The 19,938-nt window shown below is 49.6% G+C and overlaps 2 protein-coding genes across 4 annotated transcripts in view; both read left to right on the plus strand.

Annotated features, from left to right (window-relative positions):
• Nucleotides 1-19,938, plus strand: part of LOC142466371 (uncharacterized) — a 116,509-nt gene that overhangs the window by 53,506 nt on the left and 43,065 nt on the right. The window lies entirely within an intron of this gene.
• LOC142466827 (uncharacterized) overlaps nt 1-19,938 on the plus strand; it is a 37,097-nt gene that overhangs the window by 7,924 nt on the left and 9,235 nt on the right. For all 3 annotated transcript variants that reach the window (XM_075572315.1, XM_075572314.1, XM_075572316.1), the window contains exon 2: nt 14,752-14,942. The gene's annotated coding sequence lies outside the window, so the exon portion shown is untranslated. The remainder of the gene's footprint in view (nt 1-14,751; nt 14,943-19,938) is intronic.

Genomic DNA, 19,938 nt, shown 5'->3' on the forward strand with positions numbered 1-19,938 from the left:
GGGGTGAGATGTTTGCTCCGGCCGTCCGTCTGCTGCAGGTCTGCGCTGAGATGTCCGCTCCTGGCTGTAGGCACCGATGAAACCGGGATAGGGGTGACATGAGACGTCTCGCTGGGAGTTGTTTCCATGACCGGTCCTGGTTCTTCGGTGGAAGCCACCCGCACGCGGGCTACCGGCTTCGCACCGGCACTCATGTCGGAGCTCCCCCGCCTTCTGTGAACTGCTGCCCGCAGGTGGCTTCTGAGTCCATTGGGGGGTACTAGCAGATTTCTTGGCCGGCGCCGGCACTGCCGCCGCTTTGGCTGGTGCCTTGGCGGTCATCTGGGCTCGGCTGACCACATAGTCGTCTGCAAGCCTCGCCGCCTCTGTGTAAGTCTTGGGCTTTTTGTCATACACCCAAGCCCTCACCGCCGGCGGGCACTGCTGCATGAGCTGCTCCTGATAGATGAGGTCCAGCAGGCGTTGGTAAGTCCTGGCCTCATAGCCCTCCACCCACCAGATCCCGTATAAAGCCATGCGGGTCACATAGGTGACGTAGGACTCCTGAGGGTGCCTCTCCTCCAGCCGGAATTTACCCCGGTAAGCTTCAGGGGTAAAACCGTGATGAAATAGCAATATTTCTTTCAGGTGGTCATAATCATCAGCATACTCCTCTGGAGTCGCCATCATTGTCTGCTTAGCCAAGCCGGAGAGTAGCGGGTCCAAGCGTGCAACCCTATGCTGGGGAAGCACCCTGTACCGCCGGCACTGCGTTTCAAAGTTCTTTAAAAAACTGTCGATCTGAGACTTCCGGTGACGTCGACTGGTATGGAGTAGCAGTCAGGGAGCACCGCAGACTCTCCCGAATAAAATCTCAAATAAACACCCTTCCACCTGAAATTTCCGCCCAAACTGGATACCCTCAAGCGGGGGAAGTAACGGTGGGATGTCCAGACAATCAAAGAAGCCGGCACCACAAGTTGTTACGAAGTATTTCTCCCCGCAGCAGAAGAGCCCTGAACAGCAGCCTGCTACGCAAGATGGCGGAGGCGCACGTGATAAAGAAGCGGCACAGAGTAAGACTACTAGAGCCAAAGAGACCGCCGCACAGGAGCAGCCTATAACCAGGGCCTACATGGAGGAGCTGATGGCGGCCCAACATACAAGACTGCATACATCCCTCCAAACGGAGATAAAAGCGGCGGTACACGACCTCACGCAGCAAATTAATGGCCTAGTGGATAAAACCGCCACGCTTGAAGGCGAAATGGAGGAGACACACACACGACAGACAAAGGTGGAGAACGAGATCTTCAGGCTCCGAGAGGAGATCGCCCTGCTTAAAGACGGATTGGAGGACCAGGAGAACAGGGATAGGAGGCAAAACCTCAGAATACGCAATATCCCTGAGTCAATTCTCCCTGGCCTCCTCCGTCCATACCTCCGGGACCTGTTTAAATCCGTGAGTGACTCACTTCAAGATGGGGACTTAGAAATAGACCGGGCCCATAGAGCCCTAGGCCCCAGATCTGAGGACCCTGGAAGAAGGCGAGATGTAATAGTAAGGCTGCATAGTTACTCCGCAAAAGACAGCATACTCCAAGCATGCAGGGAGAAAGAATCACTTACCTTCCTCAATGAAAAGCTACAAGTCTTCAGCGACCTTTCCAGCAGAACGGTGCTGCGGAGAAAGGAGATGAAGCCCCTAATGAACCTCCTGAGGGATAACGAGATAAGGTATCGTTGGGGGTTTCCCTTTAAACTCACAGCCAGCAACAAAGGCAAGTACCTTACGATAAGACATCCTGAGGATATGGCCCAGTTCACGCGGGCCTTGGGTCTGACCCCGCCAGCAGCGTGGACGCAAGATCACCACCAAGCCCCAGCCCAGAACGAGGAGGAGGATAACAACACTGTGCCGGGAGGAGGGGAGGCCTCGACACATAGGAAGACGCCCAGACGCTGAGGGAACCGACGGCGAAGAAGATCTCGACCCGGCGCTGCCTGCTTCCCTGTGATACTCCCCAACGTTTGCAACGCGGGTCTCCCCACCACACTACCGAGGGCATAGCCTAACAGCAAGGGAAACCAGAGGCCCGCGATCCGGCACCCCAGGATGGGGAGGCCCTCTGTTGAAGTTCGTGGAAAACCAACCACAAAGTTTTAAACCTGTTTAAGTTATTTGCTCGTTAACATCACTCACCTGCGGAGGCGGTACACCCGGCTCGGGTACAGCACAGCTGGGAAGCCAGCATGGTCCCGGAGGCTTGGGCCTGGGGGGTGGGGGGAGGGGGGTGATGGGACCCACCGCATCGTGTCGGAAATCTCCGAACAGTAAGTACTGCACTCTCGAGCCCTGCTGGCTCCCCCCCCCCCCCCCATGAGTATGGTCCCTCCGGTCGCCACCAGGAGACGGGGGGAAGACGGCTCAGTCTTGGACATCTGGTGAATGTTGACCTGGAGAGTATATCCCCAGGCGCACATGTATGCGCTATCTGCCAGAAGTGACTATGTGAAATGGTTCAGGTGGGGAAGCGGGCCCCCGAATGTTAACAACGTAAAAGTAGTTCCTGATGCAAATATGCGCACTGTCTGATGGTAAAATAAGTTTCAATTGAGAGATGTGGGGGAGTACACTCCCCCTCTCTCCCCCCTCTCTCCCCCCCTCTCCCCCCCCCACACTTCCCCCCCCCTCCTCTCCCCTACACCTCCCCCCCCCCAAGGCTATGCAGAACAGGCTAAGTACTCAGGGGTCAGCACTCACACCCCTGGCTTGAACCGTATGGTGACCGGGAGAATGTATTCTCAAGCGCGTGTGTATGTTCTTTTTGCCAAGTGTGTTTAAGTGGAATGGTTTATTTAAAGGAACAGCATCTCGAATGTTAGCAACCTAAATATAGTCCCCTATGCATACATACGCACTGTCTGTTACAAATACATGACTCAAATGGAAAATGTAGGGGAATATACCCCCTCCCCCCCCTCCACCTCCCCCCCCTCCTCCCCTCCCTCTCTCCCCCCCTCCCTTCCCCCCAAACCCTTCCCCCCCCCAAGGTTATGAAAGCAAACTAGACACTCAGGAGTCAGCACTCATATCCCTGGCTTGAATTGTATGTTGACTTGGGGAATGTAGTCCCAAACGAGCATCTATGTCCTATTTGCCAAGTATAGCTGTGTGAAACGATCTGTGCAAAGGAACAGGTCCCCGAATGCTAGAAACGAAAATATAACTCTCTAAGCATGTATAAGCATTGTGTGATAATAATATCTGTCTCAAAAGGAAAATGTAAAGCAACATACTCCCCTCCCCCCTTTCTTCCTTCCCCCCCCCCTCCCCATCCCCCCCACCCCCCTCCCATCCCACATCCCCCCCCATCCCCCCCCATCCCCCTCCCCCCCATCCCCCTCCCCATCCCCCCCCACCACCCCTCCCCCCCACCATCCTCCCCCCCCCCTACACCTCCCCCCCCCCCAAGGTTATGCAGAGCAGGCTATGTACTCAGGGGTCAGCAATCACATCCCTGGCTTGAACCGTATGGTGACCGGAGGAATGTATTCTCAAGAACGCGTGTATGTACTCTCTGCCAAGTGTGTTTAAGTAGAATGGTTTATATAAAGGAACAGCTTCTTGAAGGTTAGCAACCTAAATATAGTTCCCTATGCATACATACGCATTGTCTGATACAAATAAGACTCAAATGGAAAATACAGGGGAATATACCCCCTCCCCCCCCTCCTCCCCCCCTCTCTCCCCCTCCTCCCCCCCCCCTCCCCTCTCCCTTCCCCCCTCCCTCTCCCTTCCCCCCCCCTCTCCCTCCCCCCCCCTCTCCCCCCCTCCTCCCCCCCCTCTCCCTTCCCCCCCTCCTTTTTCCCCCTCCTCCCCCCCCCTTCCCTCTCCCTCCCCCCCAACCCTTCCCCCCCCCCAAGGTTATGAAAGCAAACTAGACACTCAGGAGTCAGCACTCATATCCCTGGCTTGAATTGTATGTTGACTTGGGGAATGTAGCCTCAAACGAGCATCTATGTCCTACTTGCCAAGTATAGATGTGTGAAATGATCTGTGCAAAGGAACAGGTCCCCGAATGCTAGAAGCGAAAATATATCTCTTTAAGCATGTATAAGCATTGTTTGTAATAATATCTGTCCCAAAAAGAAAATGTTGAGTTACATACTCCCCTCCCCCCTCTCCCCCCTCCCACCCCATCCCACACCCCCCCCATCCCCCCCATCATCCCCCTCCCCATCCCCCCCCCCCACCCCCCCCATCATCCCCCTCCCCACCCCCCCCCCACCACCACCCCTCCCCCCCCATCATCCCCCCCCACCACCACCCCATCACCACCCCCCCATCACCACCACCCCCCCCACCTCCACCCCCCCATCATCCCCCCCATCATCCCCCCCATCATCCCCCCCCCCCATCGCCACCCACCCCCCACCATCATCCCCATCCCCCCCCCTCCGCCATCCCTCCCCCCCATCGCCACCCCCCCCACCATCATCCCCATCCCCCCCCACCATCCCTCCCCCCCATCCCCCCCCCCACCACCCCATCACCACCCCCCCCATCACCACCACACACCCCCCTCCCCCATCTCCACCCCCCCCCCCATCACCACCCACCCCCCTCCCATCACCCCCCACCCCCCCTCCCATCCCCCCGCCTCCCCCCTTCCCACTAACTCTGCCTCCCCCGTCAACCCTCCCTGACGAGAACCCATAGGATAGGGTAAGATGTTTATAGTTTCGGAGAGTCTGCGTCCCGGACTTGCCTGCTCCCTCGGTACAGGGGTCAGCGGATTTCTCCCATCGGGCCTTTTGCCCACATGTCGGCTACGACAACCGGCAGTAAATTAAGAGGTCCACTCCAGGCCCTCTTTCCACCCTATCTCTCCCTGGCGATCCTGTCCCGCCAGGTCTTCCCCCCAACCCCTCCCCCCTCCCCAGCCCCCTTTGGCGCCCCTTATGTGTCTCACCAACCCCTCCCCCGCACGAGGCCCAGCAAACCGCCTTATGCGCGACAGACCAGGCCTAAGAGTTCAGAAATCCAAAAAATCCTCTTGACATGGGAATCCCAAGAGCTTTGGAGCCTAAGGCCCCGAAGAAAATCAAAAAAACAATAATGTCATCCATTAAATTGATCTCTATAAACGCCAAGGGGCTTAACTCCCCGAGGAAAAGGAAACTAGTTCTGAAAGACCTGAAAAAATCCAAAGGAGACATCATCCTTATCCAGGAGACCCATTTTAACTCCTCAACTCCCCCCAACACTTTTAAAAGCATGTTCCCACAGGCATACTTTGCCTCGTCCTCGAGTAAGAAACGAGGAGTAGCCATCCTTATGAGAGCAGGGACACCATTTGCTCTCACAAAAACCCATCCAGACCCGGATGGCCGATTTCTAATAGTCCAGGGCACACTTGCAGGCACACCAATCACATTGGTGAATATCTATGCCCCCAATGACAATCAAGTTCCTTTCCTTAGAGAACTCCTTGAGTCCCTGGAACAACAATCCTTGGGATCTCTTATTATAGGTGGGGACTTCAATATGGTAGCTTCCCACACGCAAGATAAGTCAATCCCCCCTAGCAATGTTCAGCCACCCCCCCAAGCCAGGTACATAACACAATCACAAAAGAAAGCTAAAGAATTTAGGGACACTATAGAGGAGTTCTTGTTGGTTGACATCTGGAGGGCCCAGCACCAGGGCCAAAGGGACTATACCTTCTTCTCATCCCCTCATCAGTCCTACTCGAGGATTGACTATTTCCTAGGTACAAGAAATGTTTTCCAGGCCTCTGCCCAGTCAAGTATAGGATCAATCACTTGGTCGGATCACGCACCCATAGATCTAACCCTAACCCTCCCCTTCGTCAAAAACACGCACTATAAATGGAAGCTAAACGATTCCATGCTCAACTGCCCAGACACAGAGGCAACTATACGTGAGAAACTATCGCTATATTTTCAGCAAAACATAGGATCTGTCTCCACCCCAGCCATGCTCTGGGAGGCTCACAAAGCCACAATAAGGGGAGACCTAATTTCAATAGCCTCATACAAGAAAAAGACCAAAATTAAACTCCAAAAAGACCTGACAGAAAAAATCACACAACTGGAACAACAGCACAAAACCACAACATCAAAAAAAGTACTTAAAAACTTAAACGTAGCTAGGGCGGCCCTCAAGCAGTCCCAATTAGAAGAAGTCGAAAAGGCCCTCAGGTGGACTAGACAGAAGTATTTCGATAAAGGCAACAAAGCAGGTAGACTGCTGGCCACCAAACTGAGAGGAGCCAGGGTTAAATCCCAGATAACTCGTATTAAGAAAAGAAAAGGACAGGTTACATTCGCTGAAAAAGAAATAGCGCAGGAATTTGCGGATTATTACTCCGAATTATATAACCTCCACCCCCCAGGCCGAGACCCAGTGAGCCTTGAAACAATTACTAGCTACTTAGAGCAGTGCTCCCTCCCAACACTAACTCCGGAGGAGCTAGAAACACTCAACGGAGAGATAACACAAGAGGAGCTTAGTCTAGCTATAAGCTCGCTCAAGCCATCCAAGGCCCCAGGACCAGATGGGTTCTCCAACTCTTATTACAAACTGTTTAGGTCTACCCTGTCACCTCACCTCCTCAACATGTTTAACTCCTACCTGCAAGGTGAACCAATCCCAGCTACCATCACAGCGGCAAATCTTGCCATAATACACAAGGAGGGCAGAGACCCACTCCTCTGTGGAAACTACAGACCTATTTCACTATTAAACACAGACCTTAAAATCTACAGCAAGATGCTAGCAAACAGGTTAAACCCTATTCTCCCTAGACTTATAAATGTAGATCAAGTGGGTTTTGTATCAGGAAGACAGGCCTCCGACAATACCCGCAAAATCATTGATATAATCGACCACGTGCATCTCACAGGTTCAAAGGCAATGATTCTAAGTCTGGATGCCGAAAAGGCATTCGACAGAATCAAGTGGACTTTCTTAGATCAGACTATGAGGAGGTTCGGTTTTAGTGGCCCATATCTAGAGGGAGTGAGAGCCCTCTATCATAACCCTACAGCCCACATAAAATTACCAGGGGGCCTCTCGAATCCAATTCAAATTAGGAACGGAACCAGACAAGGATGCCCACTCTCCCCCTATTATTTGCCCTCACTATAGAGCCCCTTGCAGCCACAATCAGGAGCGAAAAAAGTATAAGGGGCGTACCAATTGCGGATAGGGAGCACAAAATCTCTTTATTTGCGGATGACGTGATCCTGACGCTCACGGACCCCCATAACTCCCTCCCTAACCTCCAAAGAGTCCTAACTCAATTTGGAGTAGTCTCAGACTATAAAGTCAATATGGACAAGTCGGAGGCTTTAAACATATCCCTGCCCGACCAAATATGGAAACTTATTCAAGCTAACTATAAATATAAATGGAGTACCAGTTGCATAAAATATTTAGGAGTCAAAATCTCCAACTCCTACGACAAGCTCTATCAAAATAATTATCCCCCCTTATTCGACCAAATCAGGAAAGATCTAAAAGCCTGGAAAAAGCACCAAATATCATGGTTTGGAAGGATAGTGTCCATAAAAATGAATATCCTGCCCAGGCTACTATACCACTTCCAAACCCTCCCAATCTTAATTCCGCAGGGAGTATTAAAAAATCTCCAATCCCAAATCCTCCAATTTATATGGAATGACAAAAAACCTAGAGTCCCAAGATCGGTCTTGCTTGCGTCAAAAGGGAGAGGAGGTTTGGGGGTCCCTGATATAGTCAAGTATTACCAAGCGGCGCAGCTGAAGCAGGCTGTGATGTGGAACTGTGACCCGGCCTTAGCTTCCTGGTTGGAAATAGAGACCCACTACGCGCATCGCAGCCCCCTTGGGTTGGTAATGTGGGCCCCTGGCAGCAGCGGGACTGGCTCCCAGAAATTCGATCTAGGAGCAATGAGATGCACGTGGAATATATGGCTCAAAAGCAAAGGGAAGTACGGTCTGCTAGCATCCCCTTCCCAGCTCACCCCACTCTTCGGGAACCCAAATTTCCCACCAGGGTGCTCCCCAAGACAATTCGACCAATTTCAGGGTCATAACATTAAGCTGGTTGCTGATCTGCTGCAGAAAGGGGAGATCTTGACTTATCAAGAGCTTAAAAACAAATACCAATTCCATGACCTCCACTTATTCAAGTTCCTGCAGGTCCGTCACTTCCTACAAGCACTATCCCCAGCAGCAAAATTCCCCCCACTCACCAGGTTTGAATCTATATGCATCAAAAACAGGTACCAGAGAGGCCTGATATCTGAGATCTACAAGTGCCTGGAGCTGGGATCCCAGGATCTCACGCACCGGTACATGCAAAAATGGTCAGAGGACCTACATATGGAAATAGATCAGGAAGACTGGGTGGAGATCTGGGAACAAGCCAAAAAAACGTCAATATGTACAATAACAAAAGAGAACATTTATAAAATTATGTATCAGTGGTACCTGACTCCAGTCAGACTGAGCCAAATCTACCCTGGCGCATTGGACCTCTGCTGGCGGGGATGTGGTCAAAAGGGGGACATGGCCCATATTTGGTGGTCATGTCCAGAGATCCAGAAGTTCTGGAGTATGATCCAGACAATGGTGGAGGACACAACGGGACTTACTCTCCCGGCTGACCTGCTGACCCTGGTGCTGGGCAAACCTATGGAAGACATCCCCTCCCCGATGTCCAGGCTCATCACGGCCATATTAACAGCAGCCAGGTGCTCAATTGCAGCTGCCTGGAAGCACATCAAACCCCCCTCAAGGACTACTGTGATCAGGAGAATCAACGAGGTAATGTTAATGGAGAAGCTCACGGCCATGCTCCAGAAAAAGATACCCCAATTCCAGAACACCTGGGAACCCTGGCTAGGGAGATAGAACTAGAGCAGAATAGACTGAGGACGTCCTAAAGCGGGAAAATATGCTGCTCTCGTGAGCCGTGGAAATGGGCACGGCCTCCCCCCCCCGCCATGCCCTCCCCCCCCCCCCCGCCATGCCCTCCCCCCTCACCAGTTCGTCCTCCCTCCCCCCCCCCCTGTTAGTGCTCCTCTCTCCTCGTCCTAGCCCTCCCCCTCTCCCATCTCCCACCTCCCCCCTCTCTTTCTTTTTCACCCCTTTTTCCTTCTGCGGAAAATGAGAAAAAGACATTGGTCACAATGTACAACCACCTTGGGCTCAAGACAGAAATGTATGTAAAATATGCTTGAAAAATGACCAATAAAAGAAATTGTTACAAAAAAAAAACTGTCGATCTGATCAGTGCCTTCCACGTACTTGGTGAGACTGTGCTTGTCCAGTTGGAGTTCCTCTTTGCGGGGTTGGACCGGGGGGCAATAAGCGGGTCTGTTCACTGCCATAGAGAGAAACTTTAGCCGCTCCTCCGCTGTCCCTCGGTCTCCCCACGTTGTAATCAGTGCCAACATTTCAGGGGTAAACGGACTGGTAGCCGCAGCCACCAGTGCCCCTCCTGTTGCACTGGTCCCGGGAGGTGCACTTGTCCCCTCCCCGGGATTCTGCCGCCCCTGCACTGGGTTCAGTCCCTGATCTCCGGGCGGCTGTACAAGGGCAAGCTGAGCCGTATCCTGAGACTCTGCAAGCTTGGCTTCATATTCCGTGATTGCGGCGATCATGTCTACGACCTCCTGGTCCTCATATTCCAGTTCATATTCACGGCACTTGTCCTTTAGCTGAGTTCTTGTCCTCAGGTAGTAGGAGTTTTCCGCTTCACTCATGGTTCTGGGTCGCAGCAGGGAGGTGGTGTGACAGCTTGTGTTACTTGTTGCACTAACGTGTGTTCAATATCTTTAGACCCAGGAACTTGCAATTACCATCAAGTTCCCACTGGATCACAGTACCCCGCAGAATACTGTAATACAGGTCCAGTTCAATCCCACCTCTGCCACCAGTTAATATACAAGCCTGTCACGATAGCTTATGACAGGTTGTAATTTACACCAAATAACTGGGTTTGAACTGAACGAGGCTTAGATATAATAAAGTATATTTATTCCTTTGGATAGGTGAACACACAATATAGTACAGTAACAGACAAGAAGTACACTTACTTTGGGGATGGGGGATGAGAAGTATGTTGCATAGCAATTCTCTCGCAATCAGGTACAATCAAGATGATATCAGAAGACAATGGATATAGGGTGGACAACAGTTTATAAACCTTTTGTAACCCTATCCTTAACATTAAGTACAGGTGATTGGATCACAATTAGCTGTGGCCATTCATTAACATGGGAACACATTTTGATACATGCCCCCAGCTAGTGGGCACATGCGCAGTTGGACTCTAGGGTCTCATTTCTGTAACCCCACATTTGCATCAGGAATGCCAGCCAGTCTACTAAGTGGAATTTCTGGCAGGATACTCTTTGTTGTAAGGTGTGAAATGGGACACTTACAGACTGCTCCGGTTTGAGTAATCTCCGCCCTCATGTAAACAGTGGAGGTGATAAACTCCTTTGAACAGCACTTAAATTCTAGACATTGGGACACTTCCCTGACCATATGCTGCCTTATGGCCAAAGGAATTTCCTCTGGTTTCTGTCCATACCTTGGGACACAGTATTAAAGATAATACACAAACATATTAAAATATCCGTTTCCGTTGGGTCCAGCAGGTCCAAACTTCCCAGTTCTCAATGCCGGAAGTGGGACACCCTAGGGTCCAATTTGCGACTTGCTGCGACCCTCGGAACCGGAGTTACACAAATGCACCTTAAACCGTTTCCTATTTTAATACAATAAACTCCGCAGTAAATTAAATCACGGTTTTTCACTAAATCCCCATTGAAAACAACAGGCTTCGCCGCCATAGACTTTCAATGGCAAACCGCCGCCGTTGGCGGCTATGGGAATCCGCCGCCATAGACTTTCAACGGAGCACGCCGCTGTTGAAGTCAATGGGGTTTTTCCGCCATAGCCGGTCAATGGAGATTGGCCGCCATTGGAGTCTATGGGAAAAGTCCCGAACTTTCAAGGGGGTCCATACTCCGTCGGGTTGGTCCAAGAGGGTCAAGGATGGTTCTGCAGCGATGCCGGAGCAGTGACTACAGGTACCCCAAACCCTGGCCCTCTGGACCCTCCGGAACCGGAGATATGGATTCCTAAATTTCAGCTTTTTACACTTAGCCGTTTTCTTGTGCTGTTTCTGCCGCCGCCATTGGAACCTATGGCGCGACACACTCTTCTCGGTTCGACCCTTATCGGGGGTCCAGGATTCGGGGACCCGGTTGTGGTCGAGTGGGGGGTGGCCTAGGCGCTAGGGGCAAAAAGAATTTTATTTCTAGGTGCTCTAGAACTGTTTATTCCCACGCCACTTGTCGTTGAACTTGACTGCTAAGTGATCAAAGCTCTCTTATTGAAAAAGTATCCTCTTTGCGGTTTTGCGGTTTGGACGGCAGCCAACTCGTTCCTGGAAAGCTCCTTCGAGGAATCTCCATTGAAGTCAATGGGCCCATTGACTTACAATGGGAAACCGCCGCTCCTCCTCTCGGACGCCATCTGCTGGTCTTCACAGGAAACAGGACCAAAACAGCAAGATTCGCCTTTGAAATGCATGGAGCTCCAATGGCGGCCTATGGGACCCTGCAAAATGGTGCCTGAAAAGGCGGGAAAATTACACAAAGGGCTGTAATCACTAAAGAACTATTAACCCTTATACTCCCGGATGGATCCTAGTGTGTGTGTGATGCAGACACTGATTAAACCAGATATTACAATAAAGCATGGGAACAGGGGAATACACATATTCATGTCATAACAAGGGTTAAATCACATTTCTGGACCTCAGCCCAGTTAACCCCTTGTCTCCCTGGTGAGGTCAGGGGATGGCCAAATGGTGTGCAACCCCTTTAATACCGGGCCACCCCCTTTCTCCCTCTACACCTCCCCTTCTTAATGGGTGACCTGTGGCCAACTGGCCCTAACGGGGAGTGGGGCACTGCTGGCACCATTAATGAATTCAGTCTCAGAGGGATAGTCCTGGCGTGAAAGTCCATCAGCATTGCTGTTTTCACTGCCCTTTTTGTGCTGAATGGTAAATTCAAATTCTTGTAAAGCCAAGCTCCATCTCAGCAATTTGGCCAAATGGGGTGCAACCCCTTTAATACCGGGCCACCCCGTTTCTCCCTCTACAGTGACAACATGCTTGGTGTCCACCCTTAGTGACATCAGAGATGTGCCTGTTCCTGAGGTGATATAAGACATAGCACTGCCTAAAGTTAGCAGTTCAGTAACTGTTGTTGTGCTGCCTCTGTTCAGTAAGAGGCACGTGGAGGTCTGCAACAGTGTTGCAGTGGTCTGATGCAAGAGCTGTGAGTCTGTGCAGCTCTGGGCAGAGAGACAGAGAAGCTGTTTAATCTCCCTAAGGGGAGAGGTGGAGAGCAACTCTATTAGAGGAGAAGGAAACTTCCTAATGGAGTGCAGCAAAGGAATGAGCGGCTGAGCTGCTAGCTGTGAGGGGCTGCTGGCCCATACCACCAAGCAACAATAAAGATGCCCTGTTCAAAGACAACCCCACTGTGTCAGTGTGAAGTTACTCTCCAGCGGAAGGCACCACCAAGGAGGAGTTCCTCATCAGAACCATCCCCTTGCGGACGCAGGGATCCTGATGAGGTGGAGGCGCTGCACTGGATATAGGTACACTACCTCAGCTGCCTGTCTGGGCACACTACCTCAGCTGCCTGTCTGGGCTGACAATCCCCAAACACCATCATGCGGGAGACTCAGGATTCCTGTTGGCAACAGGTGCACCACCAGACACAACCATGTAATGGGGACTGGTTAGACCATAGGGGCCAATGTGAGATTGGGTGGGTCAGGCCAGGCCAGAAAATCCATTACACAGCATTTCTGTATTTGATCATATATGTTCATGACTCTGCACTTGAGCATAATGTTACACTTTTCTTACAGGGGCTGGTTCCACTTTTTTAGTTTTCTTATTCAAGCCCAAACCGACATTGTTACCTCATTAGACTGTGGCTCAAGGCTTTATCTATATTCCAGTTTCCAAATCAGTCCAGGGCATGTTATACGCTCAGGTTGCTAATGGAACACATTCCTGCTACAACATCTTGTTACATCAACCCCACTTTCTGTTTAGTTCCACCGGAAGAAAACTCACCTTTGTGGCACTTGTGTCATCTAGTCATGTTTAGGGGATTTTTTCATTAAAACAGTTTTTTTTTTTTTTTTTTTTTTTTTTAAGTAATATGAAAGTAGTCACTGGTGGGGCCTGTGGCTCCCATTCCTTTCAAACTGTGGGTACATACAAGTGAGCCATCGTATATACATTACACAAATATACAATACAGACCGGCGCCACTATTGTCCAATGGTTGAATAAAGATTGTCCAATATGGGAATGTTCTCACACGGATGGTGACTTTAAAAGTAGTTTTCTGCTGTATCTTCACTGTGTGAACTCCATCAACATGTTTAAAGAGAAGAAAAACAAGAAAAACACATCATAGTGCAGATATGCAATGATATATAACACCAAACAAGACTAACATTACACAAAACATATAACATATAACATATAAGGCTGGCTGATACTAAAATGAATTTATTAAACACAATAAAATCGCAGGTGTGGGATCCGGTTGGTAAAAACCGGAGTCCTACTTACAGCACTGCCATAGACCATGAGCGGGGTTTTTTTTTGTTAGAGTTGAAACCGGCTGCAGCTCCGTCGAACACGTGGTATCCAGGAAGCTCCACAGTCCTGAAACCGGAAGTGCGTCGCTCCGTGCGACTTGCTTGTTCTCCTGGTACCGTCGATCACTCTGCTGCCAGAAATGTACTCCTGGGGGCGGGTGGAATCGCCAAATTATTTACCACTTGTGCAGTGTGGCAGAGGACAGCATTGGAGCCGTAGTAATCCATAGAAAAGGGACAATTTGGCGATTCCACCCGCCCCCAGGAGTACATTTCCGGCAGCAGAGTGATCGACGGTACCAGGAGAACAAGCAAGTCGCACGGAGCGACGCACTTCCGGTTTCAGGACTGTGGAGCTTCCTGGATACCACGTGTTCGACGGAGCTGCAGCCGGTTTCAACTCTAACAAAAAAAAACCCCGCTCATGGTCTGTGGCAGTGCTGTAAGTAGGACTCCGGTTTTTACCAACCGGATCCCACACCTGCGATTTTATTGTGTTTAATAAATTCATTTTAGTATCAGCCAGCCTTATATGTTATATGTTATATGTTTTGTGTAATGTTAGTCTTGTTTGGTGTTATATATCATTGCATATCTGCACTATGATGTGTTTTTCTTGTTTTTCTTCTCTTTAAACATGTTGATGGAGTTCACACAGTGAAGATACAGCAGAAAACTACTTTTAAAGTCACCATCCGTGTGAGAACATTCCCATATTGGACAATCTTTATTCAACCATTGGACAATAGTGGCGCCGGTCTGTATTGTATATTTGTGTTTTGTATTGCTAACTAGGTCTTGGAGTTAGTATCACCTGGCAGCCTAATAATCTAATATCACTTAAAATACACATATTATTTCTTTTAGCGCTATATACACTCATTTTTTTTTATCGTATATACATTGCTCTCAATTAACTTCTGTTCACCTCACAAACTGTAGAGAAGAAAGAGAAGACAAGTCACATTATTAACAACTTGTATCTTTTTTCAGCTCTTCCTTTATAAAATAGACATTACTTTGAGACCTCACTAACTGTCCCAATTTTAGGTTTGTAAATTGTGCGAGAAACGAGGAAGAACAGAACCTTGTGGCGTTGCAGTACCACAGGAAAATCTACTACAGAACCTGCACAGACCTCCCCCCACACACAGAGCTCCTGGTCTGGTATGGAGAGGAATATGGGAAAGAACTTGGTATCAAGTGGGGTACATTGTGGAAAAGTAACGCGCCAGCACAAGGTAATCAGGAATATGTGTGTTGTGTGGTTTTTACATCTCCGTTGTTTTATTACTGATGTTAAATTGCAAATATTGATAGATCTGCATACACCATTGCGGGTCAACTAGAACTTTAAAATCACTAAACGTGACTTGAGTCAAAGGACCGGATACATCAAGCTGCAGTAACCAAAAATGCCGTATTACCGCCCATAAAAAAGGGCCTTAGTTTTATCGTTCAATGAATAAGCGTTTCAGCACCAAAAATAAAGCACTTTTTATTGGACCCGTAAAAATCAGTGGATCTGATAAAAAAACAGGCACAATACCACATTTTCAATTAAAACTGCGATACATCAAGTTGAGATATTTATTGGAACGGGATGAACGGCAGAAATACTGCGAATATTTTATCACCTACTCCAGGCTGGCATTAGCCCTGTCTTTCCTATGTATATACATAGGCAAAATTAGAGAGAGGAAGGAGCAGCTCAGTGAGTAAAGACACTGACTCTGACATGTAAAAATAGCAGTGCTATACAAGAACAAACTACTATTATTATTAGCTAAACCAACATGGAATAGATGATAAAATAGTTATTAACATACATTACAGTACATACTAACCCCTTAGAAGTCCATCGGTTTCCATGATTAGCTGACCACACAGGGGATAATATAAACATTACATTACGCTACATACCCCCCTTTGCCTCCTTAGTGGCTAGTAAAGCGTGGTTAGTTCTTGGTTTGTCCCACAGGCATAAACAAAACCCTATGGCTCAGATACATCAAATTCTGTTAAAGTGGAGATAATATCACACCCGGGGAAATAATCAACTAACGGGTGTTATTACCACAATTTTAATGTGGTATATATCAAGATTGTGGTAATTTACTGGGTGCGATATTTAGGCCAATCTCGCGATATGGGAATTAACGCGACCGTTAATAATGTGTTGCATACCGCATTGGGTTAATATTTCTGTCATAGGCTTCTGTAATGTCTATTATTACAGAAACCTATGATCAAAATAACATTAACCCATTTCATGCCTGTGGTTACCAAGGTATACCAGAGGCACCAAAGGGGTTAATACTTTATTAAAAGAAAACATTAGCTAACCCTGTTGGCCCCGTTAGTGTCCAGTAAAGCATTGCCATTCTAGTCGCTAAGGTGATTAAGGGGTTAACCCCTCTCACCGCCACGTCCACCCCCCACGGGAAGCCTAACCACCCTCCCCGGGGAAATTACCACCATTACCCACAGCACCTACCTCCACCCCCCTTCTAGACTAGTGCTCAATATCCTTTATATACTTCATACATACATACAGCAGGGCACCGTTCATACAGTGGGTTCCGTTCCAGGCCTCCGCCGTAAAGCGGAAATCGCTGTAAAGCGGGACCCTACTGTACTGTATTGTACCATTTGAAAACAGAGATGAAGATCTGTAAACCGACTATTTCAATGACAAATGGCATCTGACAAGTAGTTGAGCACACTCTAAAACTGTTGTTTAGTGACAGCTGGATACTTTGCTACTGTGCACGTGTGACGGGGAGGAAAGGGTTAATACCTGATTTGCCATACATTACTGTTGTTGCCCTGTCCCTGCCATTTTTATTCCCCATTTGCAGTCCATTCCCTGTCTGCGAGGGTAAAAGACAAGATGCATTGCTTGCCATACCCTCTAACCAACACATGATAGAAGATCTTTGGTGAACACAGCAGATATGTACAAATAACAGGCAAAATATAGACACTTACGTAAAATGGAAATGATGAAGCAGTCAGCTGGACTGGCAGTTCATACAGCACTCTTCATAGTCATCAAGACACCTAAAAGCATGAAAAGACCTCTGGCAGGAAGACAGTGCATAGCGTTTCTCTCAGCAAACAAGATGGTATAGAACAGACTGAACACTTGAAGAACTTGCAAAACATGAACAACAAGGGAATATAGGGAACAGCAGTTTATATATCTTTTGTCCCTCTATTCTTAAGCACAGGGGATTGGTTTTCAATTACCTCCAGCCACTCACTAATGTGGGAAAGCATTCTGACCCATGCCCCCCTGCTAGTTGGCACATGCGCAGTAGAACTCTGGGGTCTCATTTCTGAAGCCCCACATTTGCATCAGGAATGCCAGCCAGTCTATCATTTGGAGTTCTGGCAGGAAAACCTTTGTTGAAAGGTGTGAAGTGGGACACTTAAAGACTGCTCTGGCTTGAGCCTCCTCCGCCCTTAGGTAAACAGGGAGGGTGACAAGACCCTTTGAACAGCACTCAAATCCTAGACATTAGGGCGCCTCTTGGGGCCATCTGCTATCTTGGTGGACAAAGGAATTTCCCCTAAGTCTTTGTCCCTACCTTGGGACACAGTATCAAACATAAAACATAAACGTATTAAAATATCCGGTTCCGTTGGGTCTAGCAGGTCCAAACTTCCCAGTTCTCATTGCCAGAACTGGGACACCATATGATCCAAAAAGCGACTTGCTACGACCTATGGAGCCGGAGTTACACAAATGCACATTAAATCATTTTTCATTTTAATACAAAAATCTCCGCTAAAAGAAATCTCAGCTTTTCACTAAATCCCCATTGAAAACAACGGGCTCCGCCGCCATGGGTTTCAATGGAGCAACTCCGCCGTTGTAGTCAATGGGGTTTCCTACCATAGACTTTCAATGGGGAACCGCCGCCATTGAAGTCTATGAGAAAATCCACAAATCTTTACAGTCGTCCATACTCCGTCTGGTTGGTCTGAGGGGGCTGCAAATGGGCATGCATTAAAGCCGGAACCTTGGCTACATGTCACCCAAATCCCATCCCTCTGGGCATTCCAGAACCGGAGATATGGACTTACACATTTCAACATTTTACACTTAGTCATTTTTTCACCATGCGGCTTTTCCCTCATTAGAATCAATGGTAAAAGCCCCGAACTTTCAAGGGGGTCCATACTCCGTCGGGTTGGTCCAAGAGGGTCAAGGATGGTTCTGCAGTGATGCCGGAGCAGTGACTACAGATACCCCAAACCTTGATCCTCTGGTCCCTCCGGAACCGGAGATATGGATTCCTAAAATTCAGCATTTCACACTTAGTCATTTTTCTGAGCCGTTTCTGCCGCCGCCGGCAAAGCCTATGGCGCGACCCGCTCTATCTGGTTCGACCCTTATCGGGGGTCCAGGATTCGGGGACCCGGTTGTGGTCGAGTGGGGGGAAGCCTAGGAACTAGGGGCAAAAATAATTTTATTTCTAGGGCCCCCAGAACAGTTTATTCCCACGCCAATTAACGTTGAATTTGACTCAAGTGATTTTAACTCTTTTAAAGGACATTGTATCCGCTTTGCGGTTAAGCGGTTTGGAAGGCAGCCAACTCATTCCTGAAAAGCTCTTTCGAGGGTTTCTCCATTGAAGTCAATGAGCCCATAGACTTTCAATGGGAAACCGCCGCTCTCCCTCTCGGACGCCATCTGCTGGTCTTCTCAGGAACCGGACTTCACAGCAAGATTCACCATTAAAAAACATTGAGCCCTAATGGTGGCTTATGGGAACCTGCAAAATGGTGCCTGAAAAGGCGGGAAAACTTCACAAAGAGCTATAATCATTAAAGGACTATTAACCCTTGTGCTCCCGGATGGATTCTAGTGTGTGTATGATGCAGACACTGATTAACAACAAACCAAGGGGGAACAGGGAATATACATTTTCAGGTTATGACAAGGGTTAAATCACACGTCTGGGCCCCAGCCCAGTTAACCCCTTGTCTCCCTGGTGAGGTTAGAGAGTGGCTAATTGGGGTGTAACCCCTTTAATCCCGGGCCAAATCCTCTCCATCATCACACCTCCCCTGCTCAATGGAGCCTGGTGCCCCAGTCGCCTCCCCCAGGCCCTGGGGTACCACTGGCACCCTTGACGCACTCAATAAGTCCTGAGGGATTGGCCTGGCAACATTGTCCTCCGGCATTGTCCAGTACATTGTCCTGGCCACAGTGGATTGTAAAGTCCAGATCTTGGGGAGCAGGGCTCCACCTTGGCTGCCGGGCATTCTCCTTTGCCTCCCTCTGCCCCCCACCCAGTGCCTTGGGAACCAAGTCCATGGTGAAGGGGCCCCGGTGCAGTCCAGGCTGCACACTGCCCAGAGACTGGCATGTCTCTGCATCTGCAGGAGACCAGCTATCCAGCACAGACCGTCGCTTTCCTGTCAACCAAGTCTGGGAAAGGGCTATGTCACTATTCTGTAGGGACCCTACCTGCCCTGGCTCTGTGCCACCCTGTAGCTGCTCTGCTATACTCCTGACTATCCTCTCTGGCTGCCTATCTACCCACAACCTATCCTTTGGGAACCCAGGGGGTTCTGTCAGAGGGGTCACTCCTGGCCAGTCAGAACAAGGGACCTTCTGCCTACCTAGCCCATCCCTAGCTTCTGCCAGCTGCCTAACACCCCACTGACCTCCTATCTCCCCCTGCTCCACGGTGCCTCCCTACTTAGCCTCCCCTAGGCCCAGCACCTCAGCCTGCTGCTTACCTCCCTGCAGCCCACCTGCACTCCTCTCCTCCCTGGGCAATCCTAACCCAGACCCTGGAACTACCTGTGTGCACCTACTTCCCTGACCTTGTCTCCCCCTTACCAGGGATGAGCTCAGGGGCATCTCTCCAGATGCAACCGCCTTAGCTCTTGGCTGGCAGGTATCCCTGGGGTGGCATAAGCCTGGCACTGCCCCGGATACCCCCAGCCCATAGCCAGGCTGCAACGGGGGGCTGCTGATCTGAGACACCCCCTGAGGCTCTGCCAGGGTAACGGGAAACTCTAGCTGCAATACCTGCTGCTTTCCCTCCCTGGCTACCACTAGCCCTCCTTCTCTCATTGAGATCTGCTGCTGGCTACCTACCTGCAGCCTCCCCTCACTCCGCTTCTCCCTAGCTAACCCTAACCTGGGTCCTAGGGACACCTGAGTGAGGCCATCTCCCTGACACTGTCTCCCCCATACCAGGGATGAGCTCAGGG

The sequence above is a fragment of the Ascaphus truei genome, chromosome 15, assembly GCF_040206685.1.
Source record: "Ascaphus truei isolate aAscTru1 chromosome 15, aAscTru1.hap1, whole genome shotgun sequence".
NCBI lineage: Eukaryota > Metazoa > Chordata > Amphibia > Anura > Ascaphidae > Ascaphus > Ascaphus truei.